This window comes from Chroicocephalus ridibundus, chromosome 2, assembly GCF_963924245.1.
Source record: "Chroicocephalus ridibundus chromosome 2, bChrRid1.1, whole genome shotgun sequence".
Classification (NCBI taxonomy): Eukaryota; Metazoa; Chordata; class Aves; order Charadriiformes; family Laridae; genus Chroicocephalus; species Chroicocephalus ridibundus.
The window spans coordinates 822496-849551 of NC_086285.1; the positions used below are offsets into that span (position 1 = coordinate 822496).

At 44.2% G+C, this 27056-nt stretch overlaps 1 protein-coding gene across 11 annotated transcripts in view; it reads left to right on the forward strand.

Annotated features, from left to right (window-relative positions):
- Nucleotides 1–27056, forward strand: part of MAP4 (microtubule associated protein 4) — a 174710-nt gene that overhangs the window by 13555 nt on the left and 134099 nt on the right. For 8 of the 11 annotated variants that reach the window (XM_063324175.1, XM_063324182.1, XM_063324184.1 and 5 more), the window contains exon 2: nt 18614–18667. The exons of 1 other annotated variant lie outside the window; for it this stretch is intronic. The gene's annotated coding sequence lies outside the window, so the exon portion shown is untranslated. Of the gene's footprint in view, nt 1–3101; nt 3276–15286; nt 15397–18613; nt 18668–27056 lie in introns of those variants that run through there. 2 more of the 11 variants (XM_063324176.1, XM_063324177.1) reach the window with 2 other exon arrangements.

Below are 27056 nucleotides of genomic sequence, written 5' to 3' on the forward strand. Positions count from 1 at the left end.
CCTTGAGTAGTATTGAATTTTTAACTCATAACCTTTAAAGAAAGGTAACTTTGTAGGTCCTCCAAGTCACTTACGATGCTTTGTCCTTAAATTATTTTAAATTTCAAATTAAAGATGGTTGGATCTAATTAGTTATGCAACCTAAGCTTCGGATGCTGTTGAAAGGTGTTACTGGGTTATTAAGAGATGTCACACTGCAAAGGGAAGCTGTATATCCACCAACTGCACTTCTCACCGATGCTGGACTTTTTCAAAGTAGTCTTCTTTCCTGTTAACGCTTTAGATTCAAGCCTAAACCTTTTTGTGGGATTGGGGGTAGAAAAAAAAAAAGAAGCTAGATCAGAGGAATACATGGAATGTATGGAGGGGAATAAAAGGAAATATTTTAGCATGAACAGCAGCTTGGGTGAAGTAAGTCACTATTGGTTGTTTTGATTCTTTTGTATTACTCTCTCCACTTTCACAGCATGTGAAAAAAATCAAACCTACTACAACAGGTCAGGCGAAAGGATCATCTATGTGGATTTGTGCAGTAGCATCTTTTCTGTTTTGTCCTTTATTCATCCTCTCATTTTCCGTGCTTGGTTGAGGGTTAACTGTGAGCTGTCTCCTCTTAATTATCTGCGTTAGAGCCTTAGGTGCTGCTCCCAGGTTTGGTACTGCAGCCTGCCCGTCTGTGAATCCTGTGTGGTTCTGTCTGCTGCGTCCCTTCATCTACACTACCAGCGCTGACCTACTGCAACAAAAAAATGCCTGTCGTTCATAGAAGGTGCATAATCTGTAAACAGGAAAGTGCTGGTGGTGTTGAGGAAATAACCCAGCTCAAAAGTCTCTCAATCTCCAAATAAAAAAGATTATCTTTTGGTTACCGCTGTTACCTTTGCCCTCCCGGCAAAATTTATCACACTTGTAGCTTGTAGGTCACACGAATCGCTCCCCTGCTTATCTCTTCTGAGAGTTTTTCTTTTAGTCTTTCAAAGTACAGGAGCCGCAAGTTCTAGATGAAATGCTTTCTATTATACTTTTCAGAAGCATAATACCAAAAAAGGGGAGTGTACACCGAGGGGATCATTTTCATCTACTAAACAGGAATGTAGACTGTATTTTATGGAAATTACTCAAATCTTATATTTTTTGTTCTGGAAATTGCCTGTGAATTGTTCTCTTGGATAGTTTTGACTAAATTACTTCTGTTAGTCTACTATTATTTTTTTTTAAATATATCTTTTAAAAAAAGGAAAGTTCAGTGTGTTCAAGATGCTCACTGGATTGATCTGATTAAAGGCAGTCTCTTGCTTTCACGTTTCTTTTGTGTAAACTCTGGGTTAATTAAGTGACTCATTCATTCCGTCTAGCTACAGCTGAAAGGCTGCAGAGGCGAATGAATTGCAGGCAGCAGATGCTTGGATGAAAGAAGAAACAAACCAACCACAGGGAGAAACTTTCTGAAGCATCTGTGTTTGCTTCTGAGAAGCGAGTTGAGAACAGACCGCCTGTGCCTCAGCAGAGATCTGTGGAAGTGATCAGTTCATAGAATACAACCAAAGTTTCTCTTCATTTCTAAATACTATGGGACTTTCTAACTTTTGTTCTTAACTTCTGTGATGTAGCCATTAATAAATGCCACTGCACTTTGATGTGTTTCAGTTGTGTGCTATACAATGGCAAATCTTAGTTCTGCATCCGGTTTTCTTTTGCTTCGTGTGGCCAAGGCGAGAATTTTTGCATGACTGCAATAAAATAATGGGGAGGATCTAGAAGGAGGCTCAAAAAAGGTCATGCTCAGTTGCGGCAGAGGAATAGGATGCTCAGATGTCAGGAGCCATGAGTTCTGGCTTATATCCTTGGGATTATTTCCGCTTTTATCCAGCAAGTCTCTTCCATGAAACACTGAAATGGTTCCTGAAACAGAAGCCAAAACCTTGACTGCTTGGTTAGGAGGGGGATCAACAGACATGGTCTTGCTGGTCTTTCGGGCTTTAAGTTGTGCATTTGGGCTTGCCCTACACATAAGAGGCTGACCGCTGTGCAAGAAGTGCTGTGGCAGATGTTTGGTTGGTCGTGCGCTTCCCAGGAGTGGGGCAGATGGTGTCAAATGCTTTCAGGCTGAGGAGGAGACAGAACCAGGATCTCCAGCTTGTAGGGTGTGGAGCCCGCGTCGCTTAGGAAGGGGACACTATTGATGTTTGTTTCAGGTTGATGCTGTTTGTGCATGTTTCATATGCTTAAGTGTGTACGTGGGATCCATTCCTTTGGAGGCGTATGCGAGGATGCTGAATTTATGGATCTAGAATATGCTGGGTGTTTGGCTTAATCAATTGCTGGTGCCCTTGGACGGGTACAGCATCAGGACTTCAGATGCTGCATGAAGTTTTGTGCGCAGGACTTGGCTGTCTAGAGCTGACTGGGCACTGGAGCACTGGGCACTATGTAATCTTTGTGGAACTGATATTTTGAAAGTAGTTGTCTCGGCTCCTCTGAGCTGAACTTCAGGAGCCCAAGAGCAGTATTTGGATTTTATTGAGGGGGAAGGAAGGTACTATGGCCACTACTTTTATCTTTTCTTTTTTTTTTCCTTTTCTCCCCCTTGCTTATTCTTCAGCAAGGGTGTCTTGCACAGTAACAACCTTCTCCTTCCATTTCTTCTTGTTGTCTTGTCCATATCTTCCAAATATCTCCTTGTCACTTTTGCAAGATATGCAAAGCATAACTGAAATGATGTTGTAGAGTCTAAAAGTGTTGTTTCTTGCAAATGCCAAGAAAAAACCCAAACACAAAGCCACTCCCAAGTCCCTCTGGTACTTGTCAGAAGTCATCCTCTTATGATTCTAAGAATTTGGCTGAAAAACTTAAAAATGTCTTACAAGCATTCTAAATCTAAAGTGGTAGGAAATGTAGGAGGGGGAAAAAAGGGGGGGAGGCTACTGAATATTTTCTGAATAATAAAGCGAACCTTTCTGTAAAACATCTTCTTTACTAATTAATCATAAAATGAAGCTAACTTTCTGAAGTACAACAGCATGTAACAAAAAGCTTTTTGATGAAGTTTGCTGTTGGGAATGATCTCATCCTAGAGACCAACCGCTCACTGTGCAATGCCCTAACTATTTGCTGAAACAAGAGTGTGCTGCATCGGCCGAGCAGTGAGTCAGCTCTTTGGTGGCATTGGGGGGAGCCGAGTGTCCGTTGGGATGCAGCCATGGCCCGGCAGCAGATAGGAGACGCCGTCTGTCAAGCTTTTTGCTTCAGTTAAGAAAGAAGAGCAAATCTTCCAGGTGGGTCAAGCAAGAACGGCTTCCTCTGAACTGGATGCATTTATTTTTCTGGCAATCGCATGTGTGGTGTTTTTTTTTTTTTGTTGTTGTTGTTTTAAGACTCTATATAGAAGACTTTAATTAAAAATGATGTAACAGTGATCCCTAGCTTCATAGTTTTAAGTTATTTATTTTAAAGCTTAGTACAGCGAATCAATACACCTTCTGTATTAAATTCACCCAGCCGTATTTTGCAGTGAACTTTTGTCTTGCCAGAGTAAGAAATGAAGGCATCTCTTAACTGGGTGAGAGTATTTATTTCTCATCCTGGAGAAGAGAAGGCTCCGTGGAGACCTTGGAGCCCCTTCCAGTCCCTCAAGGGGCTCCAGGAAAGCTGGGGAGGGACTCTGGATCAGGGAGGGGAGCCGTGGGACGAGGGGGAAGGGTTTTCCACTGACAGAGGGGAGACTGAGATGAGATGTGAGGCAGAAATTGTTGGCTGTGAGGGGGGTGAGCCCCTGGCCCAGGTTGCCCAGAGAAGCTGTGGCTGCCCCATCCCTGGAGGGGTTCAAGGGCAGGTTGGACGGGGCTTGGAGGAACGTGGTGTGGTGGGAGGTGTCCCTGCCCAGGGCAGGGGGTGGCACTGGGTGGGCTTTGAGGTCCCTTCCAACCTGAACTGTTCTATGATTTACCTAATGTTCCCTTTAGATTAACTTTGTCACAGACTTAGACAAGAAAAACATTCAAGGACTCCTGTAGCTACTGCATAGCGATACTCAGAGTAAGCCCTGATAATTTTGCTCCTCCTTTGACTGAAGTCCTCTGGCCTTTCAAAATAAACCTGTTGAGAGGAGGACCCTTCACCCGTCTCCCCACATCACGTTACTGCGCGCGTGGTCAGAATTTGAGTATGAGATAATTGACTTTCAGTGGAAGTTCTGGAAGCAATGGGATTTTGAGTAGTGCAAACCACTAGAAGTGGTGCGTGCTGAAATGCCACGTGCCCTCTACCCGTTTCTGCTTTAAAATTATAAAATTGTCGCTTCAAAATATGCTGTTGACTGAAAGAACTTACCGTAGTAAGAGCAAACCCCAGTTATTCAACTCCTGCCATTCTTGTGGGAGTTGCCAGTCGTGTCTGTCTCCCTGAGTTGGAGTTTCAGTGATGTGCCAGAGACAAAGAGAGTTTGAGTCATTCTCAGGCCACTTTAGAAATTGTAGTATTCAGTGTTTTTGTTCTTTCACTTTCTCACCCCTGGATGGTTATTTGTTGTCCTTGGATGTGTTGAGAGCCGCATGTTGGGTCCAGTATAAAATGCAATATCTGTGTGTAGGGGGAGCCAAGAAGTTTGGAGTCTGCTCAAACTCAAATACAAATATTTTATTTCTCTCAATTAATGAAATGCTGAGAACTGTAAAAACAACGGCATTACACATGAGACAATATATTATACTTGCCTTCTTTTAGTTGGAATTTATCTTAAAATTACAGAAGAATTAATTAATAACTTTTGAGTCATAGCAGCTTCTAAATCTGAATGCAGCTGGAGTGACTATATTTCACATACAGGTTGTTGACTTAGAAATGCCCAGACCCTGGGTGGCATAGGAACAGAGCTGTTTATACAACTTTCTTTGTTTTCTTAGTAGCTGTCAGGCGTGTTGCACGGGGCCAGTTTCAGTGTATTCCCACCTCCTAGTTACGCTTGGTTAGTGGTGAACATGGTATTTGGGAGCAGAGCCTGTAGGTGCAGGGTTACTGTTGACATCCTGGCCCAGCGAAACAGACAGTGAGGCTTGCCAGTGAGCTTAAAATAAATATTAACAAAACAAAACCCAAATGCAGACAAGTCCAGTTCATAAGTACCTCCTGCAGGAGCCAGCGTCCTGTCTCTGAGCAGAAGCTGGTGGCCGTGCATGCTGTCTATCACCTTGTGTGCTCCTGGTTTTGCCCAGGTTTAATGTGATATTTGATGGCTCAGCCAGGATGCAGGTGGAACTCCGAATGGATGTGTGAACAGCTTTTATTTTTTTTTCTTAAAACTTTTCAGCTCAGATTTATTAAGTTCAGATTAAAAGCAGGATGGTATAATTACTTTTTTAAGTTGGTCTTTGCAATAAGAACCTACACATCAAGCTTTTCCAATGTATTTAATGAGTTGAGTTGGCCTGAGCAGCAATGGATCAGCTATCCCAGCGCATGGATGCGTGGCTGGAGCCACTGCTCCTGGAGCATGAGTCTTGTGAGGAGGGAGCTGGGGGTGTTCAGCCTGGAGAAAAGGGGGCTGAGGGGGAGACCTTCTCGCTCTCCACAGCTCCCTGAAAGGAGGGGGTAGCCAGGGGGGGTTGGTCTCTTCTCCCAGGTAATGAACAATGGGATGAGGGGAGACGGCCTCAAGTTGTGCCAGGGGAGGTTTAGGATGGATATTGGGAGAAACTTCTTCCTGGAAAGGGCTGTCAAGCATTGGAAGAGGCTGCCCAGGGCAGTGGTGGAGTCGCCATCCCTGGGGGTATTTAAAAGCTGGGCAGACGCGGTGCTGAGGGACGTGGGGTAGTGGTGGTTTTTGTCAGTGTTGGACTCAATGATCCTAAAGGTCCCTTCCAGCTGAGACAATTCCATGATTCTGGTGGCAGTGCAGACCTCAGCTATCCTGGGACTGTCTCTCTGAGTAATGTACCTGAGCAAGACGAGGCACTGGATTCGAGGCCCCTGGATGGAGGAGGGAGGGAATTTTATTAGAAAATTAGTTGTATTTTGGCGCTGGAGCAGCTCTTGGGATTGTTTCGTTGGTGAGTGGGGGCCTTGCTGTGCTGAATAGACGTGTTGAGCCTCTGCATGTTCTCCCTCCAGTGTGTAGGCTTCTTCTGGCTCTGCAGAACTCCCTTAATTCCCGCAGGTGTGAGAAATAGAAATCAGATGGATTAAGTGTACTGCTGGAAACTAGTTTTATTGCTACATCTGAAGTATTTTCACAAGGGGATTGTTTTTTTTTTTTTGTTCGGCCGTAGTGCAATATTTATTTTATTCATGTAGCTTTTGATTTCTGAAGACATTATTTGAGATTTTTCAGGCAGTAAATCTGTGCCCTAATTTACTTGATTGTGCTGTAAAGTATTGCACGCTGTACTGCTTTCAGTCTTGACGGGAAACTGCTCCGATCTTGTCGCGTCTTAAGAGCAGCTATCGCTTTCCTTGATAGGCACAGAGCAAGTGTCCGAAAGAACAGTTCCACCAAGCTCCCTTTGCATCAGGTATCGTTGTTGTGATAACACTGACAAACTCATACTGCTCCTCTGCCTTAGGCAAAATAAAATAGGGTCTGTGGGGAAGGAATCTGCCAAGATGCCGAATCTCTCCTTTTTTTCCTGCAGTTCTTTTCCCTCTCACTCTTTATTTACTGCGATTGACTAGCAATTTGCAGAAATGCAGCAGAATAAAAGTGTGTCAGTCTCTCATCATGCAGACCTCTGGCTGTTTTTGCTGTGGCTGTAGGCATGATAGGTTAAAAAAAAAAATTAAAAAATCATGTTTAACACTGCATCGCAGGGCAGGGTAGGGTGAATGCTGGATGAATGATCTTGCGCTGTGGTGCTCTGCTCTGCAGCCATCTTCTGCAGGGTATTACTTAAGAGCCTACCTGTGTCAAATACGCCGCTGCGTATATCGTGGCTCCGATCTTGAACCAATTTGTTCGTCTGTTCTGGTTTAACACAGCTGTCCACACCTTATTGTAACCTGTCGTCATCTGCTGTTGGGTGCTGAGACTCCATCCCGCTTTTTCATGCTGAATTGAACAAATCTGGTTTTGGAGGCAGTTGCATAATGGGGAATTAGTGTCTTTCCTCTGTTCCAGTTAATTTTTTGTTAGCTTTAGAAGCTTCTTCCTTTACAAACCTTAATTAATCTAAAGTTTTAAACAAACATCTGAAGGATTTATCGGGTAATTCCAAGGCCAGTCACTTCTGTCTGGAATTCACTAAGGGGTGACACTGTGTGTTTAAAAACCATACAAGCCATAGTTTTGATGCGGGGTATATGAACATCTTTCAGCTTAAACCAAATGTTTAATCTATTTGCAGACTGGCACTGAATCTTATTCTGACTGCTTGGGCTGTCAGCCCACTTGTAAAGAAGGTAAACTTAACTCTTATGCACTGACTTTTTTTGTTTGGTTGGTCTTTCTCCCCCCTCACCCCTCCCCAGTCTGAGTCCCAGGAACTGCTCTTCCTGGGGAAACACAAATTCCCTTTGCAGCAGGATGATTTTTTTTTTAACATCACTGCAAAGCATTTAGACTTACAGAAAATCCCAAAAGCTTGGGTTCTTTATGCCTTGGAAATGTGATATGTGAGATAAATGGCAGATAACTAAATGTTAATGATCTTAACCCTATCTGGCAACACTGTTCTGACCTGTATCTCCCCTTCTTCCCTTTCACCAGGTATCGCTATCGCTTTCTGCTTACACCTTACAGAACAAATCCACTCTTGCTTGCTCTGATTTCAGCTGGAAGTCTCAAATGTTGGTGCTGTATGACAAATAATGGGAGAATGTTTATTTTCTTTTGTTCCCCCGCACCTTCCCTTTAGTGCTAGAGTCAGCCTGACCTGAGGTGCCAGCTCTGGCTTGGCCAGGTCAGTCACTGTCCCCGCAGAGGGGAGCTGAGGTGATGTTTGGAGGCTTTTCCTGAAGGAACTGGGAGAAAGTGGGATGTTCCACAGGTGACTTCTCTGCAGAGCTGGGATCTCAATTAGGGCCTGGCAAAGTCTGTGTGTCTTCAGGACTTTACCATTGCAGTAGTGTTGCTATCTCAGGACACCAATATTGCATCATTGTGGGGAATTTGGTCTTTTCCACATGAAGCTTTTGGGCAACGAGTCCTCTGGAAACTTCCGGAGTATAGTCTTACTCTGAATGGTCTTGCTTTTAATTGATTATAACACTTTGTATTGTGTCTGTAGTGATTTTGAGCGTCATTAACTTTTTTGTTAGGGGGCGGCCTCTAGTCTAGAAGTAAATACTTTGATACTAGGTAAAGCCTCTGGGCTACTGAATAGCCATGACTCCTGGAAAGGCATTTTGGCTTGAAGAAAGGAGGAGAGAGAGGAGGAACCTCCCCCAGCCCCTGCCAGGGTTGGCTTACAGAGCTGAGTGGAGTAGGTTTTCACATGCTACAGAACTACAGCCAGGATCTGTAATTCTTCACTGTGCAATCCAGACTCTGGAACAGCAGGATTTCAAATATTCAGCTGTCAAATGCAGCGGGTCACTTAAGCCTTGACCAGGTTTAACTTTGTACTTGGAAAGGTAATCTGGCTCCGCAGTTGCAGTGGTGCCTTGGGTCCTATCAACTGGTCCTCCCCGCTGGTAGGAGATGGGTGAAGATTGTCTTCCAGAAGTGCCAGGTAGCAGCTGCTTTATTAGCAGCAGATTCCAGAAAAGCAAATAGGGAAGCTCGATGATTTCTAGCACTTAAGCAGCAATGACCCTGTGTCTGTGCACTGGGGTTTTTTAAATGCTTTTCTTCTTTTGCCTTCCTCCTTATGATCCATATTTATGTTTTGCCCCTTGAGAAGGCAGAGAGAAATCTACTGATAATGCAGAGACTCTAAACGCGTTACCTTTGCACAATGGAAAAATTTAGATTATTGTGGGTTTTGTTTATTTTTTTTTTAAATGTATTCCTTGGTGTACTAGTTGTACTGTTGTCTGGCATCATTTAAAAAAAAAAAGCTGCATTCCTTCTGTCTAATAAGAACCGATGATGCATCTTCTGTATCATCACTGGCTAAATAGCAGCCCCCAAATTAATAGGGAAATTGATATGTAAAAGCACAATCAGGTTCTGTTGTATTTGTAATCTGTAACTACTGAGTTTTGGCACAGGCTAAACGTAAGTGTTGAGTGTTGGAGACAAGGGGAATTATCATTCCCATCTGCCCTTGTTAATGCAGGAGCTCTAGTACACAGAGGAAATACTGTTTTCCTTCTGTTTTTAGAAATAGCATGTGTGTGTGGCGTGCCCTTGGGATGCTTTTGCTCACCTGTGAGTAATGAGGAGTGTTAGGCGTTTCTAATATGGTCTTATCTGGCTGTTGTGACACCGGTCCTGCTGTTGGAACCCTTTCAAGCCATTCTGCTCAGCTTCATCTCCGGTTTCTGTAACGGAGACACCAGGCACTGGAAACCAACCTGTGAAGCTCATGTGTGCCGAGGTAGCAGATATCGGGGAAAGGAAGATAAAATTTCCTGTAAAGCAGCATCTGTGTTCAGGAGCGGGTTCCACAAAAAGCAGGCAGGAAAACACGTTGATTTCTAGCGCTTAAGTAGCAGTGTCATGTATGTGTGTGTGTTGTTTTTTCTTCCCCTATTCCCCTGCTTGCTCATTCTGTTCCGTTTTGCCCCTTGAGAGAAGGGAGAAATCTCAATGCCCCATGATATGTGCAAGGGACGAACATCCCTCTTGAAAATGTTGCTGCCTGTCGTGTCTAAAAAGTGTGATGAGGACAATAAATAGAATATAGAGCCATGATGGAGGCTCTGCCCAGTGGTTTGTTATGGAAATGTGCGGCCTTAACTCAGAATTGAGTCTGTAAAGAGCAACTAGTTCATAAAATATATCACTGTAAACAGAGGAGATGCTGAATTTGCTAATGAGTGTCTTCATCTTAGTCTTGCTCACCTTCTGAAGCGAGGGCGTGACTGATTTCAAGGGCATGGTTAATGGCTAGTTCAGTTCCTCTTAAGTGTTCCCAAACGTTTTAAATATTTAACCTAAAATACACGGGTCATTAAACCTGTCAAACTCATTTGCTCAGATGCTGGTGTTTGTTTAGAGCACATCTGGGCATGGGAATTTGGTCTATATAAATGACCTTTTGCATGGAGATATCTTACGGTTTGTTTTTTTTTTTTTAAACTAAATAACATGTACTTTCAGAGCTTTTAACCTGGGGCGTTGGTCAGGCTGCTGGTGTGTATTCTGCTTAATTTTGGTACTTGATGGGTTGTGGATTTTTTCCTTCAAAGCATTCCATGTGAAATACACTTTCAGAAATAAGTTTCCAAAGTGAAAATCCAAGGATTAAATAAATCCTAAACCTCTCTGTCTTGAAGGTACCTCTAGGCCAAGACTGGGGCAGTGGCGGGTCAGGTGAAGACGCACAGATCGCCGGTACTGCCACATTTGAGTCCTCGAGTCCCTGTGAAACGACTCGTTCACAAGCACCACCTAAACCTCAATGTAAACAGCACTGGCTGTTCTCTGTGTGGGTTCTTTAATCTAAAAAACCACAGTGGCTCGGTAGGTGGGTTTTTAAGGTGCGCTGAGCGTTTAAGGGCTCAGTGAAGTCAGTTAACAGCATCCCTGAAGAGTGACCTGCGGCTGTGCAGCTCTCCCCGCCGCCGTCCATCCGTGCACAATCCCCTCCACGCTGCACCGGCTCCTGGAGGAGCAGCGATAGCAGCGGAGGATTATGACCTCTGCAGGAGGCTTGGGTGTAAGGGAGGAGACGTTAACGGGCAACTCTGGCGCTTAAATTATGAAAGTTGGCAGGCGTCAACCTTGAAAACATAAGTAGATTTAAGTCTCATGAATTTTCATGCTTTCTTACAATAGTAAAATGTCAGATGCGGTTCCGAATTCTCCTCCAATAGTTGTTTTGCTCTAAAGCTGTTGCCATGGTAACGTGTCACTGCTGAGGCAGTCTTCAAGGTCCCGAAGAAATGGGAAATCCAAACTTCTCTCTTGTTTGCCCACACTAATATATTAGCTGATGCTGCAGACAACATTCTTTAATCTGGTCTAATTTTGTAAAATTGCTGTTGGCACCTGCAACTTCCATCTTGGTTTTCCTTTTCTGAAGTCACAAAAGGCAGTGCTTCGTAGTCCAAGTGAGATTATGGTGTTCTCTATTCGGGGCTGCACCAGCAGCTGGATATATTTGATACACATTCACGTTTGTATTTTTTTTCAAATGTGCACGGCATCACTGACTGCTCCATTGACTCTCTGATCTGTGCAGCGTGAGTTTGTCATCTGTGAAAGCGGAGAGGAAACAAACAGCCCTGTTCTTGAACCATCTCAGGACTTGCCACGTTAGGGCGTGGGAAAGTTATGGTGTTCTTTACTGCTACCCCAAAAGGATGTGCTGTGGATGAAGAGCGAGAGAAGGATGCTTTTTCGTTTACGTGTTGAACAGCCTGTTACAACCTGGTTGCTGATAAATGTATTTCAGGCTTGTCTGCTGGGGATGTGACCTCGATGCCTTTATGACTTGCAGCTAGAAGCCTTTTATTTCTTCCTTGTCCTCCTTCACCTGTGGCTGGTGGAGGCAAAAAGGAAGCGCTAACTATGGCTTGAATAGGATCGAGCTCCAAGAAGTTCCTTTGCAACGTGAGACCAAGAGTTTCCATGCGGTTGAGAAATAGAGCTAATGGAGCGACATACAGCACTGTGTGGAGAACGAGAGAATGAGGATTGAGGCAGCCCGTCAGCTCAGCGGCGTTTTGGGTTAAAGAGGTGGCAGTTGTGGGTTAGATACTGGTGAAAACTTATGGTCACCTCACACCTCCAGCTGTTCGTTAAACTTTTAAAAAAAGGTAACAGTTGAATCGGTGTGAGTGAAGAGGGTGGTGAGTTGGAAATAGCCCTCTATTGAGCTGTTATGGGTGGGTGGATCACACTGTGAAGGGGCAGAGGAAGACTGTGGAGAATATATGGAGAGTTGCTGGTTGTCTGTGCTAGCCGCCGGCTGGTTGTCCACGCTAGCCTGTGAAAAACAGATTTGCCAGGCATTCAGTTTAGATAAAAAGAACCATCTAGAGCAGAGAGACCTTATAAAAGACTTCTTAAAGGCTAGCGAAAATGAGCATTTCTAAAAAAGGCATGGAGAACTTAGACCTTGCAAACCACCCCTGTTTCTTACAGTAGTGGGCTGGGGAGACTCTCTTGGTGGTGTGCGCTTTCGCAGGGGCAGATGAGGATGACCTGGACTACTGGAGTTTCCAGGAAGCTGGGCTGATGTGAATATCAAAACAACTTACTAAGTAAGAGCTTCTCATCATCTGGCGTCTCCGGCTGTACCTGTACCGGTGAATTACATGATGCTGGGTGACTTCTGGGAGTGCTGGCGTACAGCCTCGGTGCTGTTTGTTTTCAGAGTATTTCCTGTTGCAATCTCTGGCCTTGGGGCAGAAGTCTTCTCCCAGGCACTGGTGGATGCTGTTCAAGAGCTGGCATGGACCATAGACCGTTCCCAAGAGCCGTTGGCATGTACCCATCCTGGTTTCAAGAGTAAGACTTCACAAGTGTGAATGCAGCCACTTCCCACTCACTGCTGTCCTGGGCACATTTAAGTCAACTCTGACTCTGAACGTCCCAGTGGGGAGGTAGCCTTTGTGTTCCTGCGGGATTGCAGGAAGCGCAATCAGTTTAGCAGCCTTTCATTAGAGGACAAGTGAAATTTGAATAATGAAAGCTGCTTTTTTCTCTTTCTCCTTCTCCAGGGATGATTAGTGTTCAGCCCCAGCTAGGGCAAAATGGCCATTGGAGCAGCTTCAGTTGCATTTAGTTTAACTGAGGGGTGTTCCTGTTTCAGTCATCGTTCGAGACTTGGCTCAGGTTCTTGCTGCTCCTTTTTCTAATGTGCATGCAGCTGAGTTTTTACTTAGTGAATCTCCGTAACATCTCAAATCATTAAAAATGCCCATCTCTGGTCTGTACTACCCAAAAAGATGGCAGGTTGTCGGATAACGCTAAGTGTGGGCGCGGGCGTGTGCTTTGACAAATAAAGCATATGACAGGAGTCACAGTGGATCTGTATTGATTAGATGGAACAGTAGGAGGAATTCTTGAATTCTTAAAACCTTTATTTGTAGCTGTAACTTGGCGAGGCTGAAGGCATACTGTTCAATGGATTGTTCCAAAAATAAATATTTCGGAAGAGGATTAAACTTGAATGTGAAAGACAGTTTTTTCTTATGCACCAGTGTTCATGGAAGGAACTGGTCAGAAATCACTATTTGCCTTAAATTTGCATGCTCTGAATGCAAATTAGAACTGCTTTCACCCAAACTACTCATCCACACAGGAAGCTAGAGGTGCTGTGGGCAATAAAACTGCGATAGCTAATTTTAGCTAATTTAGTCCTGTTAGCAGCAGAGTTCTTCAACTGTGAAAAGAGGTACTTTGGTCTTGCTGAAATCACTTTCTTTTTTTATTGTGCTTCTAGTGAAAAGGAATGTGCTTTCTTTCTCACCAAGGGTGTTTTCTGCCTTGGGTTTTCATGTTTTCTTCCTTTTTTTTTTTTCTTTTTGTGGATCTGGATGTTTGTGTGTTAAAGCCTTGGGGGGGGTTTGGGTGGTTGGTTTTTTTTTTTTTCCTGTTTAGACACATCTGAAAGATCTATAGAAGAATTCAAAAATTACTCCTGTCAAAACACTTCATCTCAGCCATCTTTGGGTGTTTCCAGCCTTTTGTCGTGCGTCTTCTGCCTTGTGATGCAGTTGACTTCTCGCTCCGAGCCTCCCCACACTCTCCGGTTGTACACTAACCAACCGAGGACCACTGGCTGCTGGCGTCTGCCTCTTAATTAGTGTTGGCTGCACCGTCCAGGCTTCAGGATCATTCTGAAAGGTCCTTGGTTGGTCCTTGATGCCGGTGATTTGGCAATTCGTGAGTCACAGCTTTCTGGAATCATCGCATGTTGTTTCTTTATTCGAATTGCTTTTGACATAGGAAAATCCACTGTGCTATAAAAACAGCTACACTTGTGCAGCTGCTTATTTACTGTCTGATTGCATGAACCTCACTGGTTTTTAACTTTGTCAACCTGAATTGCTATGGAAGACTATTTGTTAGAGCCTGTCCTCTTTCATAAGGATTTAATGTGGATATTGGTGAAGAATATCTGCTTGCTTTGCAGTTGAAGACCTTTATTCTTCTGTGCGCTACCTGCAGTTGGGAAGTATGATCTCTTTCCGCAAGTAGCGAGAGTTGCGTGACTACCGTGAACGTCTGACTTGCTGCTCATGAATGTTTCCTGAGAAGATTATTCGCTCTTAGAGTTCAGTGGAACTCCATCTTGTGTTTTGAAGACTCTTTAAATTATTAGTCTAACTTCAGCGCTTTCCTTCTCTCCTGGGAGATGCTCTACTCAAAAACCTAGAATTGAATCTAAAAGCAATCTCTCAAATACTGCCAGCTTTATCTGAGATGCCTCATGCGAGTGTGGGAACAGGAATGTGATGCTTAACAAAAATTCATTAAGTATTTGGCAGTGGTACCCATTTAAAAAAAAAAAGTCCACTGTATATTCTAGAATAAATTCTCGTTTTGGGTTCTTGGTGAGTTCAGTTATGGGCAAGGAGCCAAGACGGGGGCTTGTGGCTATAAAGGTGGTTTTCCTTGTTCGAGGTGTGGTAGTTAATTTGCTGCCAGCGCGATTCCTCCAGGGGAGGACTGGGGTGAACATCTGAGCTGCCTTAATCTCCGGGTTTCATGGCCACCATGTATATATAGCTCAGGGTTTACAAGACTCTGCGTTTGAAGCTGTGGAATTCGACAACGTGATACTGCTTTGCATGTGGAATGCTGGAGCTGCAATGTGTGCCGCCCCTCTCAGCTTGTCATATCGAGTGATCTCCATGTACCGTGCATATTTAAGACGGGGAGCTATTTAAAGGAAGCTGTTTATCTAGAGATTTGGAAACCAAGTATGAAGGGTGAGAGACAGCAGGAAACCAAAAGATCGAGTGGCTTTTTCTCCCGGGATATGGGAAACAGTCTTCTGAATTTGGGGATGAGTAAACAGAAAGGGTTTAGAGAAACTGAGGGAGCCTGTAAGGGTATCTGATATGATGAATGGCACATTCTTTCTGTTATAAAACTTAATTGCACTGGAGGACATTCCATTTAGCTGGGGTAAGAGGGATAATCCTGAACGTAACTGGAGGTTTGCTCTGATGTTTCTCTTTGGCAGTACAGCAACACAAACGCAGATTGAGAGGAGCACTGTTCATACAGAAAGAGCTAAATTATTGGCACTAGAGACTCTCAAATCATGATGACTTTGTGAGGTGGAGGTGGGGGACTCTCTGCCTTGCTTCTGTCAAGCATCATTTTTGGGGTTGCTGAGTGAGGTAAGTTGTGTGCTTTTCTCATGGACCAAGGAGAGGTGGTAGTTTACTCCCTCCTCAGAGGGGCTGCCACTGGAAACAGGGTAGAGACAAGTAATTGCTACTTAACAAACTTTCAAAATCATAGAAAAGCAGAAATGAATTGTTAATGTTTGCCCTGAAATATGTATATGCTTTTTGTGAGTCTCGGAATGACTCTTGTATTATAGATGGGGTGGATTTGGTGAATTCTCAGGTGAGAAAGAAACAGAAGGTAGGAGACGAGGTAGCAAGCAGAAAGTAGGCTCGTGTATTCATGGGGTGCCGGCAATTCAGCTGGGGGGAGGAAACCCATCTGTGTAGAAAACTGGGTGAAGGTAGAGAAGCCATTGAAATGCTTAACAGTAAAAGTGCAAGGAGCTTGGGAAGCCGAAGAGCTGAGGAACAAGAACTACTGGTGCAGGACGTGAAACTGGATATTACAGGGACGGCAAACACGATGGGACAGTATGCATACCAGGCAGTACCTGTTTTCTGATAGCGTAGGCAAGATAAAAATGACGAGTGGGTGCGGCGTGGGATGTACGTGAAATAATAGACTGCCTTTCCTCTACTGCGTTGCTTTTCAGCGTCACTTGCATAAAAATTGCGTTGGGGGGAAAAATAAAGATGCAAACTTGGAATCAGTGTTGCAATGTGTAGACATCTCTTAACATAGTTCCCAGTAATATTTTTTCCAAACTGGAAAATGGTTATGGCTGATAATGGAACATGTGAGTTGGTATTTGCTGGCCAGATGATAAATGACTTCTTCCCCCCCCCACCACCACTGTTCACCAACACTTCTGTAAGTGGTCAGAGTCTTCCTCAATTTATTATGAGAGGGGACAAGGCGAGGTCTGTTTCAGACTACTGTAAGACCTGGCACATAAAAAAAAAATCTTTGCAGCCACACCTGCAATTTTAGCAAATCTGTCAATATGGTTTGAGAAAGACAGATTGTTTAGCATTTCTGCTTGTCAGTCAAGAACCGCACATACTTAAGGAAAAAAGCCATCTTTACAACTGTGGGTAGTTCAGACCACCTTCGTAGTACAGGAATTCTTTCCTTCAGGGTTTATTTAAAGAGCAGCTAAAGATGTAGGTTTACTAAAAGAAGAAATCTTTTTGCCCGGACTGAGAAATGCAGTGGGTTTTACTTCGCTGGTGTCAGACCCATGGCTGATGCAACGCTACCCCCTTCGAAGTGGAGCAGCAACACCCAGCACTAAAATAGGAGCTAAGACTTTTCATTTTCTTTAATGTTCTGCTGCAAAACATAGACCTGTGGGGTGTTTTTCTTTCTTTTTCTTAACAAATGGGGTAAAGTTTGGTGCTTTCAATGCAAAGAGATTGGAATATCTTGCATGAGAATGAAATAACCTGGTGGATCACAGCAACAGATGGGGGATGAACTTTATTGGGGCAGACGGTCGGGCTTGATGCCTTTTGGGTGTGATCTGGGTGTTCATCGGTGGGAAGTAGCTGGGGAGAAGGGCCCCGATGCCCCAGTTTATCACAGGGTGGCTGGACTGCAAATAGTAACCTGGAAAAAGAAAAAGTGGGTTTATGATGTGTATTAGCAGGTTCCTTCCGTTGGGAAGGGGAGCATTAGTGTTACCACACAAGCAGGAGCTCATCCATGATACTTGTGTATCTGAAGCCTATGCAAGGCATTTCTCCATTCCTTAATTAACTCAGTTACTCTCCTTTCCATCCCTTCTGCAGGGAACAGGACTTTCAGAAGGTTTTTCTCACTCCTGCCTGCTTTACCGCTCGCTAAAGCGGGGATGATACTCTTTTTCACTGGTCTGCTTTCTCATTTAACTGAAAGATCTGGCATTTTACTCCCGTGTGATGGGAAATGTGCCTCTGTAGGGAGAGGAGCATTAGTGTTTCTATATGACTTTGCATTAATAAGCAGGTACTGAGCTGATAGTTTGTTGTGAGACTGGCTTGGTTACTTGCTATGGTGAAGAACAAGGCAGATGTTTCTCCACGTGGATTAAAATACTTCTTAACTGAAGCTGACTCTGCAGCTTAGTTTATATTCTTTTTTGCGGAGTGCTGCCTGGAGAATATAAGGAGCATTATTTTCATAGGGTTGGTTTTTTTGGTAGATGTGCATGTTTTACAATAAAGAAACAATAATGCCCTAAGTGTAAAATATTCCATAAAAAAAATTAGGGATACAATACCCAGTAGATGAGATGGTACCCTGCTAGAATTGAATTGTCTAGCTTGGATCATCAAGTCCGAAAAAGCAGGTGGATATAGCTTCACTGAAATCATGGAAAACATACAGAAAACTGCCTGCTGCGTGCAGCTGAAATGCAGCTCTTGATTTCTTTTTTCTTTTTAAATCTGGATCCCCTTAAAATATTAATCTAAGTATCATTAAAGTAATCCTTCAAAAGAATACAGCACATGCTTTTCTAGTTGAGAGACGCATCTAGCAATACCTGTAGGTTTTGACTCGTGGATGTATTAATGACACTGCGAGAGATTCCGCTCTGAAGTTTGGAAGTACAGAAAGTGGCATGGAGTGGAACAGCCTTTATCGAAGGAAAAAAGCTTCATCCTTTTTTTTTTTCTTGCTCGTCTCAGACTAAAACGTGACAGTTCTGCCATATGAAAGCCTTTAGAGTGCCTTGCACAGTAGCTCTGCATAATAATAACTGCTAAATCAGGCCACAGATGTTTTGGTGCCTCTTTTAGCTTTGTTCATCTCCAATCAGATAAAAATCCAGTCGTGAATCCAACCTGGCTGCCGCAGGTGGCTGTGCAGGTGCGTGCCGAACAGGGACTTTGGGAGCTTTTGAGCCATTGTGTGAACACCTGAACGACTGCTTGATGGAGGGATGTCCCAATCATCCCGGATTGCTCCAGCTTTAATGGCGTGTTTGAAAATAGCTATTAAGAGGCATGATGAGGGAGAAGCTGCTCACAATTTTCGTGGTATATCCTTAATAGCTTGAGCAAGTGTTGTTGATGTGAAATAGTCAGAGCTGGATAATATTCCTGTCGAGGAGCGAACATTAAAGAAATGCTTGGATGACTGTGGTGGGACTGCAGCAGAATTTCTCAAGATTTAGTTAATTTTGAGTAACATAAATCATCTAGCAATCCTTAATAACCTTACATCCATTTACTCTGTAATTGTATGGCTTCCTCTTAATTATGCATGCATTGTATTTTGCAGGCAAGCAATTTCTGAGGACTGAAGGACCTGCTAAAGGGAACACCTGCTTTTGAGGTAGGAACTGCTTTTCTAATGACACAACACTAAATCTTTAATTAAAAACAAAGGCTTAGTACAGCTGTGTGTGTGCACTAAAACTTCAGCTCTTGTGGAAAATACAGCTACCATCTAGAGTTCTGAAATGCCGAAATCCCTGACCAAAGTTGAGTGGTAAAGCCTGGCAGAGCCGACACGCCGGGCTGCGACAAGTGGAGTGTTAAATGGGCTCTGGGAGAGTCTGTGTGTCTTTAAAAGGCAGCATGTGGGGAAGCTCTGCAGCTGGAACTTCTGCAGAATAAACATTTCTGAAACACACTTACCTTTCCATTCTTTTACATTAAACACTTTACTACTTTTTTTGGGTATTTATTACAGTTTCTAACACTCATCTGCTGCTGCTCAAGAGAGCAGGGCTGGAATGTGCATCGAGGGATGTCCTTTCTGGCCAGCCGGACCTTCGTTCTTGCTTTCTCTGCCGCAAAGGGCAGACGGCTTGTTTAACTTGGTCACTCAAATCTTTTTATCAGCGTAAGAGGACTAGAAAAGATTAAAATGGGCAAACTAGGCTAAGGAAAAAAACAAGTCTGATTTGATTTGTTAGGAAGCTGGAGCAGCGGATCATCCAAGTTTCTCACCCTGGCCTTCCTTTGTGGAAGGCACCATAAAGCTGCTGGAGTCTGTCGTCAGGTCTGCAGAGGATAACTGAGATGCAGGTGCTCACGTAACATGTCTCAGTGAAGGAATTACAATTTCTTCATGATATTTATATGGACTGAGGGACACAAGTGGCTTGTACCTTGATTAGCATGACAGTGATTGTTCTCAAATGCTGCCAATTTCTTCAAGTCCTTGGAGCCGTATCAGCCTGTTTACGCCACTAATTAATACTTCTTCCTTCTGCCTTAACCTTAAGGTAGTCTAGAACTGGAATGAAACACGGCACAGACTTGTGCAGAAATGACAAAGCTGTTAATGTCAGTCTGCCAGTACCACCCAATGATAGTTGGCTGCAGAGAACGCAGAGGAGTTGAATGGATGCAGTTCAACTGCGGCTTGTTTTAACATCACCGACTGTATCTGCTGTGACTTACTAAAACTGTCTCGAAGTGACAGTAGCCTCGCAGGTCTCCTAAAGCTTTGTCATGGGTAGGGGATAAAATTGTTCCTAAAATGCCTCTTTTTTTTTTTTAAGTCTTCTTAAATGGCAAGTGCAGAGATAACAACCTCATAGGTGCAAAGTTCTGTATTTTCAGTGGGGCTGATGCTCTTGTGCAGGATGTGACTGGAAGCAGGCTCGGGTAGGGGCAGCCATGCCACCAGTTGTTTATACTGTGTACCGTGGCTCCGTGCCAAACCATCTTAAGTCCGTCTCTAAAAGCCGTTTGAATAAAAGCCAAATAAGACGGCTTATCTCCCTCTGGGTGGGATGGAGGGAGGGGGTGGGAGGGGAGGTGCCCAGAATGCTGTGCGTGCTTTTCACTGTGGCCTTGATGCAGCTAAAGAGGTCACAGGAGGTGGACTGTCACCTTCTGCAGGGACTCAGTGCTATGCGCAGCTCAGCAGAGAAGATGGCATAGGACTGTAAGTGCCCTTCCTGCACGTTCTGGTCTTAAACTTCTTTTTTTTCCTTCCTTTCCACTTCACGTAGCTTTGACCACTGTGGTCTTAATGTCTGCCAGACTCCTTGGGTGTCTGGAACGGATCTCAGGCTTCAATTTACTTGGTCATGTTGTTAACTCCCAAGTTGTCTAAAGGGGTGAGTATGCAGGTTATAATTTTCCTCCTTTTCTCCACTGTACAAAAAACGAGTTACAATGTACGCTGCCCCTGAGAGTCCTAGGGATGCATGTAGCTGTACCTCTAAACATTTGTTGTTCCGTCGTTTCAGGACATGGAAACCAAACAGGTGTTTCCCACAAACTGTATTCAGCAGCTAAAAATGCTTCCTGAAGTAATTCATCCGGGAACATCTAATCCACGCTCATTGACTGCCTCGATTGAATAAAAGCAACTTCCTCCCCAACATCCTTTGGAGGAGCCCAGGAGAGCAGGCAGGAAGGAGGGAGTGTTTGTGTGACTCTGGCTGGTTGGATCTTGTTGGGTGATCTGGCTCTTGGGTTCTTAACAAAACCAAACCAAAACCCTGTTCGTCTCAGATTGTCACTCTGGGAAAAAAAAAAAAGAGTTCTTCCTACTTATTCTGTTGTGAGCTTTTTCAGCCAACTCCAGTTGCATGTTCGGTCATCTTACTTGCTTTCTTAAACTACAAATACTTACTACAACTCTTGCGACACCTAGAACTTCATTTCGTTATTGTATTGGCCACGCGTGTATAGGTGGGGAGAAAGTACTTCTAAAAACATTTCCTGATGGATTAACACGTAATTTTTTTGGATAACTGCTCTAGCTGGGAAGAAACATGCACAAACCCATATCTCTGGGATCAATTCTATCAATGAAAAGTGAACTAGATTTGGGGTTGCTGCTGCTGCCGTAATTGTAGTAGGAGCAAGGAGCTGTGTGACTCCCAGCTCCCCTCCTGCAACCCAGCTCTGCCTATGGAGAATTCTGCTGGGATAAGGCAAGCAGATAAGAAAACTTCCTCTACCTCTGCGCTTTAGCAAACCAAGCGTGATTGCTTGTCCTCCGAGAGGACTTAGCAGTTTGCTGGAGGAGGGGCTGGTGCATTATCACCCACCCTTCGAAAAGGGGGTTGAGGAAGTATGCGTTGACCTTCCAGGCTGAGAACGCCGAGAACAGAACCGAGAAGGTTGAGCCCTTGAAGTAAGAGAGAACCCTTGGGAAGAAGGCAATGCTACGGCATCACTTACCACATCTGGTTTTACTTCCTTAAAGAGATATGGGCAAACCCCTTTGTTTTGAATTAAAAACAACTTAAAAAGTGGGGTTTTTAGTACCACAATGAACAACTATCTGTTTGGTTCCCTTGTTTTCCCCCCCGTGGAAGGGAAACTGCCTGTGTCAAAGGGCACAATACTGCGATGCTGGATATTGCAGCTGTACCTGCAATAAGGAAGTGAATCACTCTCAAAGAAACCAATAGACCGTACCTGATAACACTGCAGGGGGACCTGAAATTTCTTTTATTGCTCTTCCTTTCGTGAAAGCTTGGCTTTTGTTTTTTTGTTTTCTAACCAATGCCTTGTTTTTCAGCCATAGTTGAATGTATTTGTTATCAAGAGCACGGAAATATAAATACAATAGTGGTTGAGCTGCAGTAGCTACTCCCTTCCTCCTCTGCTGGCTTCCTGCATACATTTTGGAAGGTGGAAACTATTCTTCTGCATTAATTCATTTCAGAAGTGAGTGTTCTTCCCCCTTGTTGCCACCCTATCAGATTTCAAAAACGAAAAGGTACGAGCGAAGAGAAATGGTTACTCCCACACACCTTCCTTGAAACCGAGAAGCCTCTTGCTGTGGCTCCTCTCAGCGTTTTCCCATGCTCCAGCCCGATGCAAGCCCTGGCTAACAGGACATCTTGGTTTTTCTCCGCTTTACCTGCACATTTAACCAGATAACCCACATAGGCACCATTCCAGTTGAACTAAGTCTGTGTTCATCAGCTTGCAACATTTGAGCGTGTTTCTTAGAAGAAAAAACCTAAAAAATTGGAGCAGTGCCTGGTGTTCTTCTCCTGGACTGAAGTTTGCAGTTATTTTTGAGAGTCGTTTCCTAAATGTGGTTCTGCTTGTTCTAGTTGGGTCACTAGCAGCTAATGTTGGTCGCTTTCTTAGGCAGGCAGGAATTCGGTCATTAAAACCAGCTCAAGATAATGGAAAGGCTCAAATGGTAGAACTTGTTCTTTTGACTAGCTCAGGAGGAATTAGGTTCAGCTGTTGGAAGGCTGTAAGCAGTTAAATTGACCTCAGACCATGGCTGTCATGTGTTTTTTTTTTTTTATGAAGTCTGTCATGAACTTTGTATGGCAGTAACAACTTTGTGGGGAGAGTGATTTATCTTCAGTTACCCAGGTCTTTCTTGCATAACCCGACACTTTTAATGCTATTAATATGTCTATACCGCGCTAATGCCGCTCCCTTTTCAGAACTGAGGAGTTCTGTGATGCTCTTATGGCACTGGGCCAACTGCTTGACCGAACTTAACTAAATAAAAAAATCCCTGGGATCCTCTCTAAGAATAAACATCACGTGAGAGCAGGAGTGTTTCCCTGCTTTAGGAGAATTAAAATGGCGTGCTGGTAGGCAGCAACGCAGCAGCTTAACGCAGCAGCTAGGCTGGCATCCCTCGCTGGCTAGAAGGGATAAGCTACGGGTCCGGAGGAAGCAGAAGGGTCTGGCATGTAACCTTTAGCTTTCCTTGCTGGTGAGTGTGTCAGTCCGGGATGACATAGTGCTTTCAGAATGTCCTGTTTTTATAATACAAGGATCTGATAAATACCCTTATGAAGGAGACGTGAACATTCTTGCTTAGCTTCTAGTCCAGTAGCGTCTCCTATCAAGCCTTGCCCTACAGCTTAAATGCCTATTAATGCACTATTGAGCAAATTTCTGAGTGCTTTTCTTTCTTTTTTTTTCTTTTTTCTCCCCCCCCCCCCCCACTTGGTAGCATGGGACCTACTGGAGCTGGTGTAGGCGTCTGGTAACGTTGCCTCAACTGGGCCTGCATGTTCTGGCACAACAGTAACGGATGCTGAGATAATGTTATCTCGCAAGCAATTCCCTTGCTGAGGGAGAAAGTCTCAGCTCTGCTGGCCTGCGGTGCATTAATACCGGTAATGGAGCACCCGGATGCGCCTTGTATTCTCTGGTCCCTCAAAAGCGTGTGTTTTCCCCTTGGGGAGCTCTGGGGTGACTCACTGGACCTTTCCCCACTTCACGTACGATTCTGAAGCTGAATTACTGTTCTCCCTTTCTTTGTTTTGAAGCTGTTACATTACCAAAGAGGAGTGCCTCTCTCTCTCTTGGATCGCAGGCAGGCAATATTGACTTCCCAGGCATCTAGCAAATCCCTTCGTGAGCTATTGTAGCCAAAGACTTCAGCTCTGCTCGCAGAGGTGCTCAAGTTCAGCATTTTTGAAGCTATACACTTCTGCCTTGTTCTAAATCGACTTCTGATTTATTTTTTTTTTCCTTTCTCACTTGTGTGGAGGCACAAATGTCCCTGCTTAGAAGTAATTCCTAGTAACGTGGAATAGGTTTAATCTCCATTGTATCTATTGTGGAGTTGCTCCAAGAAGACCAAAATCCATGAAATGAATTGCAAAAGGTGGTGTGAAGACCCGGGCCCTTCCTAAGCATGTCTGGGAAACGCAGTGCTGTGTAAAGACAGACTTGGATATCCCAAAGCCGTTCTTGGGAGGGTAAAATGGAGCAGGCTCCACGGTTCTGAATCCTCTAGGTGTGCTCTGCTCCCACCCTAAACCTGTCTAGGGACTTCTTATCTCCATGAATTTCTGAGCATCTGAGTGCCCTCCGTGGAGGGACTGAATTTTGTTCCTGGCCCGAAAATCAAACACGGGTGAAGCCAACGGAAAGCAGCTGATGCTTGGTAAACGGGCACGTTCGCCCTAAGCTGGTTTGCCTACATGGTCGCGGGGTTCTGCTCTGGCTGATGCTCTGAAACCTTGGCTGGGCACTAACAGAGCACTTGTTTCTGCTTTTGTAAATGTCTACTTCCATAGCGCTTTGTTGTGGCTTTCAAATGGCAAACCCCTACCTCTGGAGTAGTTCAAATATGTCTGTTCTAGTTCCAGGTTCCTTCTGGGGCATATCTGTCAGCTCCCAAAAGCCTGAGGGGCGGGCACGATTCTCCAAGGCAACTGATGAGTCCGTAAACTAATTTACTCGCTGTAGCTAAGATCTTGCAGAATTTGCAAGTAGTTGAAACTCGTTTCTTAGTATAGAAATGGGATTTGTTTCATTCTTTCGAAGTTTTTTTTTTTTGACCTTCTGATAATGGAAATCTTTGAAGTATTCTTTCAAGTCGTCTACTTGAAAAAACATGGACAGGTTTGCTGTTCCACTCATCTGGCTCCGAAACATCAAGCTGGTGATGAGTTGTCATTGATGAAAATAGTTTACTCGTCAACTTTCTCATTTGGAAGCTACCAGTTCTGCATCCTGATTGACGGGTTCTCATGCTGTGTAATTACGTTGTCAAGAGAGGCGCTTATTTTAATTAAAAGTAAAGTAGCTGCTCTAATGTAGTCAGTAACGTAACGAGAATTATTCTAGATAGGTAAAGGAGTAAAGCCTGTATGTAAACTGAGTTCCTGGCAGCAGTGACTGTACGTACCCGCTTGCCAAACGAGCCGCTTTTGTTTTCGTGGTTGTATCTGCTGGAGCTGCTGCCCTCCATAGACTGTGACGTTTTATGCTCCTGGTTCACATTTTATCTTGCTTTTTGAGTAACGTTGGCCAATGTGTTGGTCTTGGGGCACTTCTCTACAGAGTCAGTTTGCTCGCAGCAGATGGCATCCAGCCTTCCTTGGGGGCATCAGATTGCGTAGCTGAGTAGAAGAAGCCCAAAGCTGACCTCCAGCTGTACTTCGGAACGTCTTTCCAATGCCATCTAGGACTTGATTTTTCCTTCTTGATGCCCTTTGTATAAACAAGGGAGCGGAGTTGCCAAGTTGCCTCTTTCTGCCAGATCGCTTCCACCAGCTTGAATTGTTTCTGCTGTTGTAGAGAAACCTTAACTCAGAATTGTCAAGACTTACTGCAATAAACTTCTTGATGTCTGCAAGAGATACGATACGGATGTGACGCGTTAAATGCTATTTGATGGCTGCTTATTTTAATCTTCAAGGAGAGCTTTATTTCATTACCTTAATTTCAGAATCCCTCCTACCCTCTCAGATGTGTGTCTGTATACATAGGGCAACATGCTGTGAGTTCAGGAGGGCATCGAGGACCTGCTGTCGCACCGCAGTATTACGACCGTTAATTAAGCTGGACTGGATCTCTGAAAAATCTTTCTCACAGCATGACTTGAGCTCTTTCTCATCTCCTGGTTTGCAGCACCAGTGTGTTCATACTGTACGGTTTTCTTCACAAGCAATAACAGAAGAAATCATCTTAGACGTGAAAGCATGAGATCCGTTATTCTGGGAGCTGTGTATATAAGACAAATGTGGCACAGGAAGAATTTAGAGGAGCTGACGTGAGGTCTAAGTGACTTGAGGTGAACTTCTGTAGTGAAACTTCTCCCTCTTTGTGCACTCATTAGTCTCCTTTCCAGGCTACGGTGGCGAGATGGTCCTGCAGGAAGAAGAATGAGGAGGTACAAAAGACCTACTAAAAAAAATGAGAATTATTGACTCATCGACTGTATTAGAAATGTGCCATCCTCCTCTTCCTCCCAAGAGAAGGGACTCTTTAGCAAAAGCCAGAAAGCCATTATTTTCTGGGTTCTGCTCCTGGGGAGGTGGGAGCTGCTTTCCTTTCTGATGCATGTGCTATTAAAGGAAAGCAGCTGACGGGAGCAGCTGCCTGCTTTGCCTGTTTGGTTTGTGGCTTAGCAGTCAATATGCAACACAGAAAGCGAGCGCTTTGCGAGCAGCCCGAGTTTTCATACCCTGCCCCCACTTTGACTGTCTTTCCCTCTCTCCTCTGCCAAGTGAAAACAGGAGACTCTTTCCCCCCGTGATTAATGAAACTCTCCTTATTTGGTGCTGCCTCTCCTGGTGCGCGGCACAGAAAACCCCGTCTGCTGTGAGACGGCCTGAAAACCAGCAAACAAGTATGACTCTGGGCAGTTTCTTTTTTTTTTTAAAGTAGTTAAGAAATAGGTATTTTAGAGCTAAAACGTACAAGTCTGTGCAGAAGGTGGGCAGACTCCTTTATTTTCCTCAGATAAGCATTTATGACTTTTGGAGATGACATACCAGCCTTTTTTAGGTCTCTGATTTCAGCGCTTGTAGGCCTGTGTGGAGCGAGACACTTGAAAGTCCCTCACAGTTATTATCTATGAACTCATCTTCCATGTGGCTGTTTTGAAGGCCAGCCAAGACCATTAATCCCCACCTTCTAGAGTCCCTAATCCCTGCTGGGGTTTATAGGAAAGTTATTCTTGTACTCCCGGTGAAGCTGCTCTGGCGGAGTATCTATCCTGCTGTAACTTAAGGCAAGTTTATTAATGTGACTTTTTATCAGCTTGGAAACGGTACAACTCCTAATGTAGCAATCTGACTTGGACGCTCTTACCCCATCTTGCTGAGTGGTTAATAGTGAAATTGCCCAAAGGGAGGGAATCATTGAGGAGGCTGGTGTTCTCTTATCTCATCTCCGTGTGCTTAACTCTAATTAACAACAGTAAAATGCTCTTTGCAGGCACAAATACGTGCCACGTATTTTTGGGAATGGGTGCAAGTGAAGTGAAGTCAGCGTTGGAAGAGGTCTGCTGGGGGATTCTTTGCAGTTGT